Consider the following 20407-nt stretch of genomic DNA (forward strand, 5'->3'; position numbering starts at 1 on the left):
TTTTAAAAAAAAAAGTTTTTCATAAAAGGTATGATAGTTATATTGAAAATATGAGTTTTCATATTCAGAATCATAATTTCACAAAACGTAAAAGGGTGCAGCAAGTTAACGAAAACACTGACATGAAATATCACTATTTGACAAAAATAACTTGTCATGAAAATCTGATATAAACATTTTCATATATCATGGTTTGAAATTTGACAAATTTGACCAAAATGACACATTATGAAAATATGAATTTTTATATCAATTGTCATAATTTTATGACAGTTGGTAATATTAAAGTTTTTTTAGTTTTTTACGTATTGTACTTTGTAAAGTTTTATCATGAAATTATGCTTATGGAAATGAATCTATATAATACTATAATAATCTATAATAAGAATCTATAATACTGCCCTTGAATCTATATTTGTATTCAGGACCCCGATCTAAATTGAAAAAAGCTACTTCCAATCCATTTGTTGAAAATACTATTGTGGTATGGTATGAATTCTTGAAACATCTTGGGGAGGTTACCACAATTATTACAATTTACCTCTATTTGGGGTAATACTAACTTTACACCTGGGACACACGATGATGGATTCAAAATTAGTTTTCAGGAATTTAAAAAACAAAAGTTTGATCTACCTAAAATTTTTTTAAATATCTTCAAATTAGGAATTTTATTAACAAGATACAACATCATTCCTCTCCATTGCCGGATCTATCCCCTTCAGAAAAAGTTACTTTAGACCACTTCAATGTGGGTAGGCAAATTTCAATGCTTTATAGACTAATCTCCACTAAGTGCAAGGAAAATACCGAAGATAAACGTCTGGCATGTTGTCGAGATATAAAAGAAAATATAACGCATGATGAGTGGCAGTGTATCTGCCTAAAGGCCCAAACATAGACAATTAATACGAGATAAAAGCTTCTGCAATATAAATGGATTATGAGAGTACACATAACTCGTAAATTGCTATGCAAATTTAATCCCAACATTCCCGATCAATGTATAAAATGTAATCTAGAGAAAGGAACTTTATAGTACTGCTTATGAAAATGCCCACAAGTTGAATGTTTTTATGAAAAAGTTTTGGATTTTTTATCGCTGGTGTTGAAACAAAACGTTCCAAAGTTTCCTAAACTCTGTATACTAAATATTTTCCCTTCAACGTGCACCTTTACTAGCTCTGATAAGAAGATTTTGATATTCTGTTTATTACAAGCAAAACTTACAAAATACAAAAGGCCCTCATTTTAAACAATGGTTACAAGAACTGTCTCATTGTTTGGCTTTGGAAAAACATATATTTTTTAAAAGAAAACCTGAAAAGTTTTTCACAACATTCAATTCATTCAATTCATTTTTATTTGTATAGCGCTTTTAACAATGAACATTGTCTCAAAGCAGCTTTACACAGATAATGCGGTGATTTAAAATGAATATGTTCTTTATGAGTAAGTTTGTCCCTGATGAGCAAGCCGGTGGCGACTGGCGACTGTGGCAAGGAAAAACTCCCCGAGATGGCATAAGGAAGAAACCTTGAGAGGAACCAGACTCAAGAGGGAACCCATCCTCATCTGGGTTACACCGAATGTCCATTTGTGGCAGGTATACAATGTTGCGGGTGCAGTGATGATGATCAAAAGCGAAATGTATTGCTGATTCAGTGTAAAACAGTGTAAAACATAGAATCCCTTTACAGGTTTTTTGTAGGTAGTCGATCCGAGTCAATTTTCCAGGTAGCTTGGCTTAACATATATTAATTTTGGATATTGTTTTTGACAAAATGTGTTTTAGGGTGTGTGTGTGTGTGTGTGTGTGTGTGTGTGTGTGTGTGTGTGTGTGTGTGTGTGTGTGTGTGTGTGTGTGTGTGTGTGTGTGTGTGTGTGTGTGTGTGTGTGTACATGTGTATGTATGTGTACGTATGAATGTATATCTTTGTGTATATATATATATATATATATATATATATATATATGTGTTGACTAGTGAGGGTAGTATTATATATATATATATATATATATATATATATATATATATATATATATATATATATATATATATATATATATATATATATATATATATATATTATATGTGTTGACTAGTGAGGGAAGTGTGTTGGGAAGGTGGAGGGAGTATTTTGAGCAGCTGATGAACGAGGAAAATGAGAAAGTGAGGGTTAGATGATGTGGAGTTAGTAAAATAGGAAGTGGATATGATTAGTAAGGAGGAAGTGAGAGCAGCGATTAAGAGGATGAAGAGTGGAAAGTCGGTTGGACCAGATGACATCCCGGTAGAAGCATGAAGATGTTTAGGAGAGATGGCAGTGGATTTTTTAACCAAATTGTTTAACAAGATTTTGAAGGTGAGAGGATGCCTGAGGAATGGAGAAGGAGTGTGCTAGTACTGATCTTTAAGCATAAGGTAGATGTGCAGACCTGCAGTAACTACAGGGGAATTAAGTTGACCAGTCATGCCATGAAGTTATGGAAAAGAGTAGTGGAAGCCAGGCTGAGAGAAGAGGTGACCATCTGTGAGAAACAGTATGGTTTCGTCCCGAGAAAGAGCACAACAGATGCCTCATTTGCTTGGAGAATGTTGATAGAGAAGAATAGAGAAGGACAGAAGGAATTGCATTGTGTATTTGTGGATTTAGAGAAAGCGTACGACAGGGTGCCAAGAGAGGAGTTGTGGACAAAAAATAAAAGTCCTGGATATTCCCCTGGACACTGTACAGGAGGTGGAAGAAAGGAGGATGGTAGCAAATCTATTATCATTGCTGGAGAATGCCTCTAACCACCTGTATAAAACCGTTTTATCGTTGAGCAGCTCCTTCAGTGACAGACTGTTACATCCTAAGTGTCTGAAAGAGCGATACAGAAAGTCTTTTCTCCCTGCTGTTATTAGACTTTACAATCAAAGCTGCTCCCAGTGAACCATTCACCATAATACACACTGTTTAACTGTTAATAGTTACTGTTCTTACTGTTTTACTTTGTAATAATACTACCAGTGTGAAATACTACCTGCAATATGTACTTTTTCCTTATTTGTATTTATACATTGTGTTGTGTATTATAAAAATATGAATTTTCATACTCAAGAAAACAATTTCTTTCATAAAAATATATTATGAATAAATTAAAGTTTTTTTCATAAGCATAATGTCCTAAAAAAAAATGTCAAATGGTGCAATAGTTTAACAAAAATACTGCCATAAAAAAAATTTTTGACAAAAAAAATTGCTATATTCATAACATAATAGTTATAATAAAAATATGAATTTTTGTATTGCGAACCTTTCTTCCAGATACCCTACTATCACAAATCACTCCTGTCACTCTTCTCCACCCACTTCACCCTGCCTGCACACTTTTCTTTACTTCCCTAACACACTCTCCATTACTTTGCACTGTTGACCCCCAGGTCAACTCCACCACCTTTTCTCCCCGCAGCCGCACCATTCCACTACACTCCCTCTCATTTACTCACATGTACTCTGTCTTACTCCTACTGACTTTCATTCCCCTTCTCTCCAACGTGTACCTCCACCTCTCCAGGCTCTTCTCAACCTGCTCACTACTCTCACCACAAATCACAATATCATCCGCAAACATCATAGTCCAGGGACTATGTCTGACCTCGTCCGTCAACCTGTCCATCAACACTGCAAACAGGAAAGGGCTCAGGGCCGATCCTTGATGCAATCCAACCTTCACCTTGAACCAGTCTGTCGTTCCTAGTGCACACATCACTGCTGTCACACTGTCCTCATACCTGATATCAGCATTTGATAAAAGTTCTGGATATTCCCCTGGACACTGTACAGGAGGTGGAAGAAAGGAGGATGGTAGCAAATCTATTATCATTGCTGGAGAATGCCTCTAACCACCTGTATAAAACCGTTTTATCGTTGAGCAGCTCCTTCAGTGACAGACTGTTACATCCTAAGTGTCTGAAAGAGCGATACAGAAGGTCTTTTCTCCCTGCTGCTATTAGACTTTACAATCAAAGCTGCTCCCAGTGAACCATTCACCATAATACACATATATATAAACTTCAGGTGACATTGCAAATAATATTTTGACAACAATATGAGTTTGTTCATTAAAATATATTGTAAATATATGAATTTTTATTTTCATGAGCAATGTTTCATGAAAAAAATTACAAAATACAATGTTTAAACGAAAAAACTAAAAATGGTACATACCAAATCATGTTTTGACATAAATATGACTTTTTTCCAGAATTTTTTCATCTTTTTTCCTCTATTGGGAAAATATATTTTTTTATATTAATGATAACCGTTACAAAATGAATGAAAAACTAAAAATTGACATGAGAACTCATGTTTTAAGAAATATATGTATTTTGTCTCAGAAAAAGTAGGACGGTTATAATGAAAATATAAATGTTCATACTCCTAAGCAAAATGTTTTTAAAAATTAATAAAAAAAAAAAAAAAAGAATAAGGGATCAAAAAAGGTGACAACAAATTAAGTTTGACAAGAGATGTACTCTTTTCATAAAAATATAATCGTTAATATGAATTATTAAGCATAATTTCATTAATAGTGAAAATATGTTTTCATATTCAGAATCATAATTTTATGAATAACGATTAAAAAGGCATTGTGAACAAACAAAAAAACCTACAAATTGACTTGAGATCATGTTTTAACAAAAAGTTGACATTTTTCAGAAAAAGTATGATAGTACGAATTTTCATGCTCATAAGTAAACATTTATTAAAAACCATTAAAAGTGGAATAAATAAAAAAAAAAAAATAACATGCCAAAAGTAAAAAAAAAAAAATTTGATTTCTTTTCATAAAAATAAAGTAGTTAATATGAAAATATGAATTTTTAAGCTTAATTTCATTAAAGAACTGTTAAAATTGCAAAAAGTGAATGATGATGGTGACAACAGATTTGTTTTGAGAACAATTACTTTTTTTTTTTAAGGTTATAGTTACTGTGAAAATATGAATGTTTATATTCAGAGGCATAATTTCATGAAAAAAAGTAAAATGACTACATTGAGGAAAAAAATACAAGTTTTGACAAAAATGTCTATTGTTTTGAAAATATGATAGTTATTATAAAAATATACATTTTAATATTTAGCCGCAACATTTTAGGATTTTTTTTTTTAAACATTAGATGACAAAGTTTTGACAAAAAGTATGAGTTTTATTATAAAAATTATATTATAAATATAGGAATTATTTCCATAAGCAAACTTTCATGAAAAAAGTTACAAAGTATAATACGTAAACAAAAAAACAAAAAAAAAATTATTTTTATAGTTATCATATTCTTTTTAGTTGTTGTTGTCCATAAAGTTTAAAAATTAATAGACAGTGTTGAAAAAAAAAAATACATGCCAAATCATGTTTTGACAGAAATATTTTTCAGCATTTTTTCATCTATGAAATATGAATTTTCATATTCATATGCATAATTTCATTAAAACACGTAATAAAAATGGAATAAGGGAGAAATAACGACATTAAAAATCAAGTTTTGTTAAAAACGACTTTTTTCATAAAAAATAAAAGTAATTACGAAAATATGAATTTTTATATTAATTGGCATAATTTATATTAATAACAGTTACAAAAGGCAATAAGTGAACAAAAGAACTAAAAGAAAAGACGAGAAATCATGTTTTGACAGAAATATGACTTTTATTCATAATTATTTTTTATCTTTTTCCCAATCATCTATTGGGAAAATCTGAATTTTCATATTTATAAGCATAATTTCATTCAAAAACGGTCAAAATTGGAAAAAGGGGGAAAACATGAAATAAAAAAATCTAGTTTTGTCAAAAACATGAGATTGGTTCATACAAAAATAATAATTATGAAAAAAAAAAAAATTTATATTAATAATATCTGTTACAAAGTACAATATGTACTCAAAAAACTAAAATATCTCACATGCCAAATCGTGTTTAGACAGAAATACGACTTTTTCATACTTTTTACATATTTCTTTCTTGGGAAAATATGAATTCTCATATTCATAAGCATAATTTTAAAAAAGGAGAAGTGTAGGAAAGTGTAGGAGAGTAGAGGTTTGGGTTGGTACTTTAAATGTTGGCACTATGACTGGTAAAGGGAGAGAGATTAGCTGATATGATGGAGAAGAGAAAGGTAGATATGTTGTGTGTTCAGGAGACCAAGTGGAAAGGGAGTAAGGCCAGGAGGTGGGTTCAAACTGTTCTGTTATGGTGTGGATGGAAAGAGAAATGGTGTAAGGGTGATTCTGAAGGAAGAGTACAGTAAGAGTGTAGTGGAGGTGAAGAGAGTTTCTGATAGGGTGATGAACGTAAAGTTGGAAGTTGAAGGGATAATGATAAATGTAATCAGTGCCTATGCTCCGCAAGTCAGCTGTGAGATAGAGGAGAAGGAAAGATTCTGGAGTGAATTAGATAAAGTGGTAGATTGTGTACCTAGAAATGAACGATTGGTGAATCGGATTATGGATTATGTTCTATGTAGGAGATGCAACCCGAAGGAAATTGGAGACTGTAAAGTGTTGGCAGGGGAAAGTGTAGCTAGACAGCATCGGATGGTGGTCTGTAGGATGGTTTTTGGAGGCGAAAAAGAAGAGGAGGAGATTGAGGACTGACAGAAGAATAAGATGGTGGAAACTGAAGGAGGAGGAGTGTAGTGTGAGGTTCAGGGAAGAGGTCAGACAGAGGCTCGGTGGTGGTGAAGAGGTGCTGGATGATTGGAAAACCACTGCAGGAGTGATGAGGGAGGCAGCTAGAAAAGTACTTGGTGTGACTGTAAATAGAAAGGTAGACAAAGAGACGTGGTGGTGGAATGAGGAAGTGCATGAGAGCATAAGGGGAAGAGGTTAACAAAACAGAAGTGGGATCGACAGGGTGATGAGAAAAGTAGGCAGGAGTACAGGCAGAGGGACCGCGCTGGGAAGAATGTGCTGCAAGTTAGAGCGATAAAGGATGGAGATGGAAATGTGTTGACTAGTGAGGAAGGTGTGTTGGGAAGGTGGAGGGAGTATTTTGAGCAGCTGATAAACGAGGAAAATGAGAGAGAGAAGGTTGGATTATGTGAAGTTAGTAAAGCAGGAAGTGGATATGATTAGTAAGGAGGAAGTGAGAGCAGCGATTAAGAGGATGAAGAGTGGAAAGTCGGTTGGACCAGATGACATCCCGGTAGAAGCATGAAGATGTTTAGGAGAGATGGCAGTGGATTTTTTAACCAAATTGTTTAACAAGATTTTGGAAGGTAAGTGGATGCATGAGGAATGAAGAAGGAGTGTGCTAGTACCGATCTTTAAACATAAGGGAGATGTGCAGACCTGCAGTAATACAGGGGAATTAAGTTGATCAGTCACACCATGAAGTTATGGCAAATAGTAGTGGAAGCCAGGCTGAGAGAAGAGGTGACCATCTGTGAGAAACAGCTCGGTTTCATGCCGAGGAAGAGCACCACAGATGCTTTATTTGCTTTGAGAATGTTGATAGAGAATTATTGAGAAGGACAGAAGGAATTGCACTGTGGATTTAGAGAAAGCGTACGACAGGGTGCCAAGAGATGAGTTGTGGTATTGTTTGAGGAAGTCAGGTGTGTCAGAGAAGTAGTGGTAGTGGTGCAGGACATGTATAAGGACAGTGTGACAGCAGTGATGTGTGCAGTAGGAACGACAGACTGGTTCAAGGTGAAGGTTGGATTGCATCAAGAATCGGCCCTGAGCCCTTTCCTGTTTGCTGTGTTGATGGACAGGTTGATGGACGAGGTCAGACAGGAGTCTCCCTGGACTATGATGTTTGCAGATGATATTGTGATTTGTGGTGAGAGTAGTGAGCAGGTTGAGAAGAGCCTGGAGAGGTGGAGGTACACGTTGGAGAGAAGGGGAATGAAAGTCAGTAGGAGTAAGACAGAGTACATGTGCGTAAATGAGAGGGAGTGTAGTGGAATGGTGCGGCTGCGGGGAGAAGAGGTGGAGAAGGTGGTGGAGTTCCCGGTACCTGGGGAACAGTGCAAAGTAATGGAGAGTGTGTTAGGGAAGTAAATAAAAGTAAAGAAAAGTGTGCAGGCAGGGTGGAGTGGGTGGAGAAGAGTGACAGGAGTGATTTGTGATAGTAGGGTATCTGGAAGAATGAAAGGGAAAGTTTATAGGACTGTGGTGAGACCTGCAATGTTGTATGGATTAGAGACAGTGGAATTGAGTAAAAGGCAGGAGGCGGAGCTGGAGGTAGCAGAGCTGAAGATGTTAGGGTTTGCGCTGGGAGTGACGAGGATGGACAAGATTAGAAATTAGTTTATTAGAGGGACAGCGCATGTTGGACGTTTTGGAGACAAGGTGCGGGTGGCGACATTGAGATGGTTTGGATACGTGCAGAGGAGGGACATGAGTTATATTGGTAGGAGAATGGTAAGGATGGAGCCACTAGGAAGGAGGAAAAGAGGAAGGCCAAGGAAGAGATTCATGGATGTGGTGAGGGAAGACATGCAGGTAGTTCGTGTGAAAGAGGCAGATGTAGAGGACAGGGTGGTATGGAGACGGATGATCCATTGTGGTGACCCCTAATGGGAGCAGCCGAAAGAAGAAGAAGAAGAAATTCATAAGCATAATTTCATTAAAATCCTTTAAAAAGTGGAATAAGGAGAAAAAACATGACAGTGAAAATTAAGTTTTGTCAAAAACATGCCTTTTTTTCACACAAAAATCAAAGTTTTTATGAAAATATGAATTTTTACATTATTTTGCATAATTTAATGAATAACCGTTACAAAAGGCAATAAGTGAAAATGGACAAAAAAAACAGTTACAAAACAGTTAAAAATGGCAGAAAGTGAACGATGACAGTGACATGACTTTTTTTTTTTAAAAATTATTACGTTTTTTATAAAAGGTATGATAGTTATAGTGAAAATATAAGTTTTTCATTTTTGGAATCATAATTTCATGAAAAACGTAAAAGGATGCAAAAAGTAAACGAAAATTTTAACATGAAACATCACATTTTGACAAAAATAACTATTCTCATGAAAATCTGATATTATAAAAAGTAAACCTTTTCATATTCAGAAGCACCATTTCAGAAAAAAAAATTTTAAAGACAACTTTTTGACAAAAATATTTTTTTTGCATAAAAATATTCTAAATATATTAACTTTTTTTCCCATTAGTAATATTTATTGAAAAACTGTTACAAAGTACAATATATACAAAAAAAAAAAAAAAATCTATTACATACAATCGTGTTTTGACAGAAATAAAACTTTTCCCTCTTTTTTCCAACTTTTTTCATCTACTGGGAAAATATGATTTCTCATATTCATGAGCATAATTTCATTAAAAAAAAATGTGGAATAAGGAAAAAAAAAAGACAGTAAAAATCACGTTGATTGATGAACAACTGAAGGAAAAAAAAGAAAAATTGACATGAGAAATCATGTTTTGAAAAATAAATGGCTTAATTCTCATAAAACGTAAGATAGTTATTATGAAAACATAAATTCATACTCATAAGCATTATATATCACGTTTTTAAAATATTTATTATTGTTATGATAATGTGAATTTTTGTATTCTGAAGGTACATTTCAGGAAAAAAAACATTAAAAAGTGCAAAACTTCAGGTGACATGGCAAATAAACGTGACATGGCAAATAATTTTTTTACAACAAGATGAGTTTGTTCATAAAAATATATTATAAATATATAATTTTTTTTTTCATGAGCAAAGTTTTATGAAAAAAATTACAAAGTAAAATGCTTAAATGAAAAAACTAAAAATGGTACATACCAAATCATGTTTTGACATAAATATGACTTTTTTTTCCAGAATTTTTTCATCTTGTTTCATCTATTGGGAAAATATGATTTCTCATATTCATAAGCATAATTTCATAAAAATAAAAAAAAATGTTAAAAAGTGGAATGAGGAAAAACAAAACATCAAAAATGAATTTTTGGCAAAAACATGACTTTTATCATACAAAAATATAATTATGAAAATATGAGTTTTTATATTAAGTAGCATTCTATTTTATGAATAACCGTTACAAAAGGCAATAAGTGAACAAACAAAACTAAAAGCGTTTCATAAATCGGGGGAGTGGTGGCTCCAGCGGTTAAGGCACTGGGTTACCGATCGGAAGGTGTGGGGTTCAAGCCCCGGTATCGCCAAGCTGCCACTATTGGGCCCTTGAGCAAGGCCCTTAACCCTCTTATGCTCCAGGGGACCCTTACGAGAAAAATAAATTAAGGACCGTGACGTCGGAGCAACGTGGGGCCACCTTCCCGTGGGCTCACCACCTGCAGGAGGGACCGTAAGGGACCGGGGCTGAGAGGATTGGCAATTTTTAAACTTTACGCTTATCCGTAATTCGGGTCGCGGGGGCCTTGACAGCCCGATCCCTGGACACGGAGAAGTGTCTGGGGAATCTGCTTAGACTGCTGCCCCCGCGACCCGAATTACGGATAAGCGGGAGAAGATGAATGAATGAATTGAATGTTTCATAAATCATGTTCTGACTATAACTTTTTCATACAAAAGTTACAGTTATTGTGAAAATATGATTTTTTATATCAATTAGCATAAGTTCATGAATACCCATTACAAAAGTCAATAAGTGAACAAACTAGATATTGTAAATATTTAAAACATATTTTTTGTATGAACCAATCTCATGTTTTTGACAAAACTTGATTTTTTTATTTCATGTTTTCCCCCTTTTTCCAACTTTGAACGTTTTTGAATGAAATTATGCTTATGAATATGAAAATTCTGATTTTCCCAATAGATGATTGGGAAAAAGATAAAAGAAATGAAGAAAAAAAGTCATATTTCTGTCAAAACATGATTTCACGTCATTTTTTTTAGTTCTTTTGTTCACTTATTGCCTTTTGTAACTGTTATTAATAAAATTATGCTAATTAATATAAAAATTCATATTTTCGTAATTCCTATCTTTTTTCATGATAAAAGTCATGTTTTTAACAAAACTTGATTTTTTAATGTCGTTATTTCCCCCTTATTCCATTTTATTTTACGTGTTTTAATGAAATTATTCATATGAATATTGATCATTTTTTTTCAAGACTGTCTATTAATTTTTAAACTTTATGGACAACAACAACTAAAAAGAATATGATTACAATAAAAATACAAGTAAATAATTCAAACAAACAAAAACAAAACAAAAAAACTGTATAAGAGGGGGGAGGCAGGGGAGTTTACCTACATATTAAGCATACATTAATGCTTAATAAATGCATATAAGCATAAATGGATGCTTAATATGTAGGTAACCCTCCCCTGCCCCCCTTTATACATATACATTTATCATGTTATATATTTATATATATATATATATATATATATATATATATATATATATATATATATATATATATATATATATATATATATATATATATATTATATATATATTATATATACATACACACGCAAAGATATACATTCATACGTACATATACATACACATGTACACACACCTAAAACACAATTTGTCAAAATCAATGTCACAACAATATCCAAAAAGTATATTTGTTAAGCCAAGCTACCTGGAAAATTGACTCGGATCGACTACCATTAAAAAACCTATAAAGGGATTCTATATTCTGAAAAACTTTTAATGTTTGCTTTTAAAAAATATATGAGTTTTTCCAAAGCCTTTAATCATTGTTTAGAATGAGGGCCTTCTGTATTTTTCAAATAACAAGTTAAAACAAATTTTGCTTGTAATAAACAGAATATCAAAATCTTCTTAGCAGAGCTAGTAAAGGTGCACGTTGCAGGGAAAATATTTAGTAGACATATATAGTTTAGGACACTTGTGAATGTTTTGTTTTAACACCAGGGATAAAAAATCTAAAACCTTTTCCCAAAAACATTCAACTTGGGGGCATTTCCATAAACATGTTGTACACTGATCGGGAATGTAGGGATTAAATTTGCTTAGCAATTAAGGAGTTATGTGTACTCTCATGATCCATTTATGTTGCAGAAGCTTGAATCTCGTATTAATTGTCTGAGTTTGGGCCTTTAGACAGATACACTAACACGCATCATCCGTTATATTTTCATTTATATCGCAAAACCATGCCAGACGTTTATCTTCTGTATTTTCCTTGCACTTAGTGGAGATTAGTCTATAAAGCATTGAAATTTGCCTACCCCCCATTGAAGTAGTCTAAAGTAACTTTTTCTAAAGGGGATAGATCCGGCAATAAAAAGGGAATGATTTCGTATCTTGTTAATAAAATTCCTAATTTAAAGATTTTTAAAAAAGTTTTTAGTTAGATCAATCTTTTGTTTTAATTCCTGAAAACTAAGCATAATTTTATTACTAAATAAATCTCCCGCCTTACACAAACCTTTTGTTGCCCAAATTTTGAATCCATCATCGTGTGTCCCAGGTGTAAAGTTAGTATTACCCCAAATAGAGGTAAATTGTGATAATTGAGGTAACCTCCCCAAGATGTTTCAAGAATTCATACCATACTACAATAGTATTTTCAACAAATGGATTGGAGGTAGCTTTTTTCAATTTAGGTAGGGGTCCTGAGTACAAATATTGATTCAAGGGCAGTTGTACGGATGTACAGGCCTCAATCCGTTGCCAAGGGATAGAAGTACAATACGTAAACTAAAAAACTAAAAAATGTTTAGTATTACCAACTGTCATGAAATTATGACAATTCATATCTTCTTCTTCTTCTTTTGGCTGCTCCCATTGGGGTCGCCACAGCGGATCATCCATCTCCATACCACCCTGTCCTCTACATCTGCCTCTTTTACACCAACTACCTGCATGTCTTCCCTCACCACATCCATGAACCTCCTCCTTGGCCTTCCTCTTTTCCTCCTACCTGGTGGCTCCATCCTCAGCATTCTCCTACCATTCTCCTATTCACTATCTAACTGGGATTTAGGCCGAACCTAGCCCGATTTTAGTCCTTACGGTAACTACGGATGCAACGTTATTACTTGCAGTGTCAACATTTACCGAGCAACCCAGAATAAAATCAAACATAATTTATTAACCAGGTAAGAAAATCACAATTTAAAGCTAATTCATAATACAATTAAAAAATAACACAAATACAAACCAATAGTATTTACATTTAAACAGGAAATATAAAACCTTTTAGACCTGATAAAAGATTCCCCGAATTGTTGGTTAGTTCTCCTTAAATACCCAGATAGAGTAAGCCTTATGTAAACATTATTTAGCAATGGAAGTTTGCATTGATTGGTTCTTACAGAGCAGGTCAGTCCTCCGGAGGTAAAAGAATTCATTTCACTGACAACGCACCACTGTGTATGAGACACCTGGACAACATCAGAATAACCATGCAGTGACTGAACGTTTATAAGTTTGGTGTCATTGGGGGAGAAAGGTTGCAAAGTGTTACATGTACAGATAACATAATTGTGTTTTTCATGGCAACATGTGTGACTGGTAAACAAGGTCTCAGTACCCTTTTGTGTCATGTATCCAGTGAGGTGATCCCATTTAATTACCTGATCCTTCACTACCACGCCCATAGAGCGTATGGTAGTGGAATTTGGAAAAACCTGATCTGGGGAAACTGATTAAAGGAAAACTGACGAAAAACCCAATACATCCATTACATTCAATTCCTGTAAACATCATTATGGTGGATAGTAACTCAGAATATCTTACATTTTTCATTTTTTCTGATTCATACCACCTATGTCTGTTGTGACATCTTCAAGACGGGGGCAGACACACACACACGCACACACACGCAGACACGCATCATATCATCCTGCTAAGATGTCATTCAAAACATGTCTAGGTGTCTTGTACAGACAAAGATCAAGGATTTCTTGTCTAGCAGCAGTGAATAGATCTTAGCAATGGAATTAACTGAGTCAAGTCAAGTTTATTTGTATAGCGCTTTTCACAACAGACATTGTCTCAAAGCAGCTTTACAGAAATCAACAGTTAAGGTGAATGGTGTGCATTTATCCCTGATGAGTAAGCCGTTGCAACTGTGGCAAGGAAAAACTCCCCTAGATGTAATGAGGAAAAAACCTTGAGAGGAACCAGACTCAAAAGGAAACCCATCCTCATTTGGGTGACATCAAGAGTGTGATCATAAATCTTCAACAATACAGAACACTGGAGAGTGAGAACTAACATGAGCACTGGAGTATAAGATTATAAGTGATGTTCTTTCTGCAGTTTTATACAGTCTTTATGGTTAGTAGCTCCTAGTTTTATGAGCTCAGCATTTGTGATCATCACAGATCCAGCATCAGCTTCTCCATGCCAGAGCCTTTAAACCCTTCAGGAGGTCCAATGTCAAAACTCTACACGTAGTGGGATCAAGTTGGCACTGGTACGTCTCTAGATGGTTCGGGATGTTTGCCAGTTCGGCATCTACTTCTTCTAATCATCACGAGGTGGGAGGTGACTGGATCTGGAGGAACCTCAGAGTGTCTCGGGATGGGGAGAGAAAGAGAAGCAGTGGAGAGAAATTAGCGTAGCTGCTGTTCATGATATTAACAGCACAAGTTGATAATGTGCAGGTGAACAGGTGTTCTGGAGCAAAAGGTTATAATGTGAGACGTGTTATGTGTAGGCTTTGCTTAAAAGATATGTTTTAATTCTGCACTTAAACTGGGAGAGTGTGTCTGAGCCCCAAACACTGTCAGGAAGACTATTCCACAGTTTAGGAGCTAAATGTGAAAATGCTCTACCACCTTTAGTGGACTTTGCTATTCTAGGAACTTCTAGAAGTCCAGAGTTTTGAGATCTCAGGGAGCGTGGCGGATTGTAGCGTGTTAAAAGACTAGATAGGTACGTGGGAGCCGAACCATTTAGTGCTTTATAAGTAAGAAGTAATAGGTTGTAGTCTATTCGAAACTTAACAGGAAGCCAGTGCAGGGATGATAAGATTGGGGTTATCTGATCATATTTTCTTGATCTAGTAAGAACTCTGGCTGCTGCATTCTGAACTAACTGAAGCTTGTTTAATAATGACGCAGGACATCCACCTAGTAATGCATTACAGTAGTCTATTCTGGAGGTCATGAACGCATGGACGAGCTTCTCTGCATCAGATATAGATAAAATTTTTCTTAACTTAACTTAACTTGAGCCGAATGTTATGTTTCCGAGCAGGTCTCGTTTTGAGCGTGCAGGTGAGATTTGCACGGCAAGTCTGTTTTTGTAGTCATAAATGAAATCATTGATTCGTGATTGTAGCCATGCATAGGTCTTATCATTGTAATCACAGTGATTGATATAAGCAGATGGGATGTTGGAAATATTGTATGATACATGTGTCATCACTAGATTCAAATCATGAAATAATGTCTTGTTGATATTCCCTTTAATCAGTCCACCAGGAGGAATAGTATATAGTTTTGGACATTCCTTTGGTTTGCAATATCCACAAGTGGTCAAAATAAAACAATGTTTCATTATCCATGAGCAATTCTGTGGCCCGGTGTAATTATCTGGGTCATTGACACATTTTCCCACGCAATACATGCCTTCTCTCCGGCTAGTCCAGACAAAGGCTTCAGGTTAATTGTTATGAGGTACATATGAAGTTATATCAAATTTATATTCAGTAAAACTCATATGCGTAGTGTTGATTGTTTCAGTGTGTGTACACCTATATATTGCGGGCTCTAAATCTTTGATTAAATAACAGATTTTTAGGATCTAATCCATTGTTGATTTTTTCATAGAGAGTGCGCATGCTCGCAATTTTTGCTCCTGGTTCTGCTTTAAGTTGATGCCAGGCCGTTATTTTGTGAAAAGATGTGCGTGCCGGTGTGTCACCTGAAATGTTTACTATAGGGAGATGGTTGGAGCCTACTTTAAAGCAAATTTTAGTTGCGCAATTTGGTTCCGGTACTACCACCGGAGGCCACGTGACTAGTTCTCTGGTTGAAAGTGTACTGAAAAATATGGATGACCTCTTAGTGTATTTCCATTCCCATCTCCCACATTCCAGTGTGTGTGTGAGTGAAACCCTTTGACCCAGCTTCATGCAAGTCGGTCCAGAAACTTTCCTCTCGTCCGGTCTCCATGGAATTGCTGCAGTCAACCTAGGAGATGAAACAAAGAGAAACTTTAATAATTATTGATTAGCGGAACCTTTGAAGATTTTGCACTGGGACATGTGGTACCATTTCAACTTCCCCTTGACACTTATGGCCACGTAGCTATTGCATAAAGCTTTCATCTCATGTGGTCCATGCCATCTGGGTGTGAATGGATCTTGTTTTATAAACACCCGTATCATGATCATATCACCTTCGGTAAATTTGATCTCAGAGGTTGGTTTAAATTGTGCATCATTCATTAGGTCCGACTGTTGCTGTTTTAAGGTAGTTTTTGTTTGTAACACTGCCAGTCTTTGTTGTAATTGTGTTAGCACAGTCTGTTGTTTTGCAAGCACAAGGTCCCAGATCTGCTGGGGTGATTTCTGGGTCTATGGCCTGTGACTCTGCCTGTGGCTTTGGATGGGGTTGCTCGCAAGACTGTGAGAACTGTTGGTAGTGCATCAGTCCACCTGTTCTGATGTTGCATTATTTGTTTGGAGATGCTTTCTTTCATCGAGTGATTTGCACGTTCCACCATACCTGAGCTTTGCGGCCTGTATGGAACGTGAAATCTTTGTTTGATATGTAGCATTTCACATATGTGTTTCATTATTTGACCAGTGAAGTGTGTTCCTTGGTCAGACTCAATCTGAGTTGGTGTTCCCCAGATTGGGAGGATTTGATTTTCCATTACTCGTGCCACGGTGCGTGCGCTGTTGTCGCGAGTTGGAATTGCGTCCACGCATTTAGAGAATTTATCAATTACGACGAGACAATAGCGATATCCCCCCCTTGGCAGTGGGTAATGGACCAATAAAATCTAGCTGTAAGAATTCCCATGGTCCTTTGGGTGGTTTTGGGCGACACAAGTTTGTACGTCCAGTTCTACCCTGGTTGATGATGGCACATACGAGACGTGTCGCACCATCTCTTAATGTCTGATGCCATTATTGGCCACCAGAAGTTTTTTTGTATCAGCTGTTGTGTTTTGGGAGCTAATACATGTGCATAATCATGGTATAATTTAATCACTGGTTTCTGGAGGGCCTCTGGAATGATGTATTTACCATCTATGAGAATCATACCTTCATGTGCATGAGATATGTGCAAATATAACATGGTTCGAACAACCGTTTTCCATTCGTTCTGCGAGGCTGAGACTTAAACATGTGGTGTTGATCGGTTTTTGATGAGTTATGACTTTCTGCAACTGATATTTTTACTTTTTACAGTTTTTCATCAAATTTTGATCATGAATATGAAAAGTTCATATTTTCATAATAACTATCATATTTTAACGAAAAAAGTGCTATTTTATGCAAAACATGTTTAATTATGTCTTAGCTCATCATAAACATGTAAAAACATTGTGGTCAATAGCATGCGATATGTCCAAAAATAACATGGGTCAAAAAACGGGTTTCCATTCGTTCTGCAAGTCTGAGTCTTGCGGAATCGCATTTTGAGCTTCTAGGACTCTCATTCATTCATTACAGCACATACACGAATTGGCCAAACGTGGTGCTGATACGTGGTTAATGAGTTATGACATTCTACAACTGATATGTTTACTTTTTACAGTTTTTCACCAAATTTTGATCATGAATTTGAAAACTCATATTTCCATCAAATCTATCATATTTTTACGAAGAAAGTGCTACTTTAGGCAATACATGATTTATTATGTCTTAGCTCATCATTAACTTGTAAAAACATTGTGGTCATGTGCATGTGATATGTGCAAATATAACATGGTTCAACAAACCGTTTTCCTTTCGTCCTGCGAGGCTGTGACTTCCGGAATCGCATTTTCAGCTTCTAGGAAACTCATTAATTACAGCACACACACGGCATGGCCAAACAAGTGGTGTTGATAGGTTTTTGATAAATAATGAATTTCTGCAACTGATATGTTTACTTTTTACAGTTTTTTTTATTAAATTTTGATCATGAATATGAAAATTTATATTTTCATAATATAATTTTTACGAAAAAAGTGCTACTTTAGGCAAAACATGCTTTATTATGTCTTATCGAATCATAAACATGTAAAAACATTGTGGTCAATTGCAAGCGATATGTGCAAATATAACATGGTTGAAAAAACCGTTTTTCTTTCGTCTTGCGAGGCTGAGACTTGCGGAATCGCATTTTCAATTTCTAGGAAGCTCATTCATTACAGCACACACACGGCTTGGCCAAACATGTGGTGCTAATACGTTTTTGATGAATTATGACTTTTTACAACTGATCTGTTTAACTTTTTACAGTTTTTCATAAAACTTTGATAATAATTATGAAAATTCATATTTTTTATAATAACTATCATATTTTTACGAAGAAAAGTGCTACTTTAGACAAAACATGATTTATTATGTCTTAGCTCATCATTAACTTGTAAAAACATTGTGGTCAAGTGTATGTGACATGTGCAAATATAACGGTTCAACAAACTGTTTTCCTTTCGTCCTGCGAGGCTGTGACTTGCGGAATCGCATTTTTAGTTTCTAGGAAGGTCATTCATTACAGCACATACCAAACATGGCCAAACATGTGGTGCTAAAACGTTTTTCATTAATTATGACTTTCTACAACTGAAATGTTCACTTTTTTACAGTTTTTTTTATCAAATTTTGATCATGAATATGAAAATTCATATTTTCTTAATAACTATCATAATTTTACGAATAAAGTGCTATTTTAGGCAAAACATGATTTATTATGTCTTATCTAATCTTTAACATGTAAAAGCATTGTGGTCAAGTGCATGCGATATGTGCAAATATAACATGGTAAAAAAAAAAATTTTCTTTCGTCCTGAGACTTGTGGAATCGCATTTTCAGTTTCTAGGAAGCTTATTCATTACAGCATACACACGGCTTGGCCAAACATGAAGTGTTGATAGGTTTTTGATAATTTATGACTTTCTACAACTGATATGTTCACTTTCTACAGTTTTTAATACATTTTGATCATGAATATGAAAATTAATTTTTTCTTAATAACTTTCATATTTTAACCAAAAACAGTGCTATTTTAGGCAACACATGATTTATTATGTCTAATCTCATCTTTAAAATGTAAAAGCATTGTGGTCAAGTGCATACGATATGTGCAAATATAACATGGTTCAAAAAACCCTTTTCCTTTCGTCCTACGAGGCTGAGACTTGCTGAATCGCATCTTCAGTTTCTAGGAAGCTCATTCATTTTAGCACATACACGGCTTGGCCAAACATGTGGTGCTGAAACGTTTTTGATTAATTATGACTTTCTACAACTGATATGTTCACTTTCTACAGTTTTTTATTAAATTTTGATCATGAATATGAAAATTTATTTTTCTTATTAACTTTCATATTTTAACGAAAAAAAGTGCTATTTTAGGCAAAACATGATTTATTATGTCTAATCTCATCTTTAAAATGTAAAAGCATTGTGGTCAAGTGCATACGATATGTGCAAATATAACATGGTTCAAAAAACCCTTTTCCTTTCGTCCTACGAGGCTGAGACCTGCTGAATCGCATTTTCAGTTTCTAGGAAGCTCATTCCTTACATCACACACGGATTGGACAAACATGTTGTGTTAAAAGGTTTTTGATAAATTATGACTTTCTACAACTGATATGTTCACTTTCTACAGTTTTTTAATACATTTTGATCATGAATATGAAAATTCATTTTTTCCTAATAACTATCATATTTTAACGAAAAAAGTGCTATTTTAGGCAAAACATGATTTATTATGTCTTATCTCATCTTTAACATGTAAAAGCATTGTGGTCAAGTGCATGCGGATATGTGCAAATTTATATTTGGTTAAAAAAAAAAAGTTTTCCTTTCGTCCTGCGAGGCTGAGACTTGCGGAATCCCATTTTCAGTTTCTAGGAAGCTCATTTATTACAGCATACACACGGCTTGGCCAAACATGGTGTTAAAAGGTTTTTTTTTTTATAAATTATGACTTTCTACAACTGATATGTTCACTTTCAAATGTATTTTTAATACATTTTGATCATGAATATGAAAATTCATTTTGTCTTAATAACTATCATATTTTAACAAAAAAAGTGCTTTTTTTAGGCAAACATGATTTATTATGTCCTATCGCATTATTACCATGTGAAAACATTGTATTCTTATATGTGCAAATATGGTTCAAAAAACCGTTTTCTTTTCGTCCTACGAGGCTGAGACTTGCGGAATCGCATTTTCAGTTTCTAGGAAGCTCATTCATTACAGCATACACACGGCTTGGCCAAACATAAAGTGTTGATAGGTTTTTGATAAATTATGAC

General features: G+C 34.7%; 2 pseudogenes across 2 annotated transcripts in view; one reads left to right on the forward strand and one right to left on the reverse strand.

The window, feature by feature from the left end:
* Positions 1-781: 781 nt before the first annotated feature.
* On the reverse strand, positions 782-15339 carry LOC310717095 (annotated as a pseudogene). Its single transcript has 4 exons — positions 15144-15339; positions 13798-13894; positions 13281-13738; positions 782-883 (listed from the first exon to the last, which is right to left on the reverse strand). The product of its transcript is annotated as an uncharacterized misc_RNA (transcript).
* Positions 15340-16497: 1158 nt separating this feature from the next.
* The window catches only part of LOC310717096, a 34738-nt pseudogene continuing 30828 nt past the window's right edge, over positions 16498-20407 (forward strand). The window contains exon 1 of the transcript in view: positions 16498-16546. The product of the transcript in view is annotated as an uncharacterized misc_RNA (transcript). The remainder of the gene's footprint in view (positions 16547-20407) is intronic.

Source organism: Silurus aristotelis (genome assembly GCF_946808225.1).
Source record: "Silurus aristotelis genome assembly, chromosome: 22".
NCBI lineage: Eukaryota > Metazoa > Chordata > Actinopteri > Siluriformes > Siluridae > Silurus > Silurus aristotelis.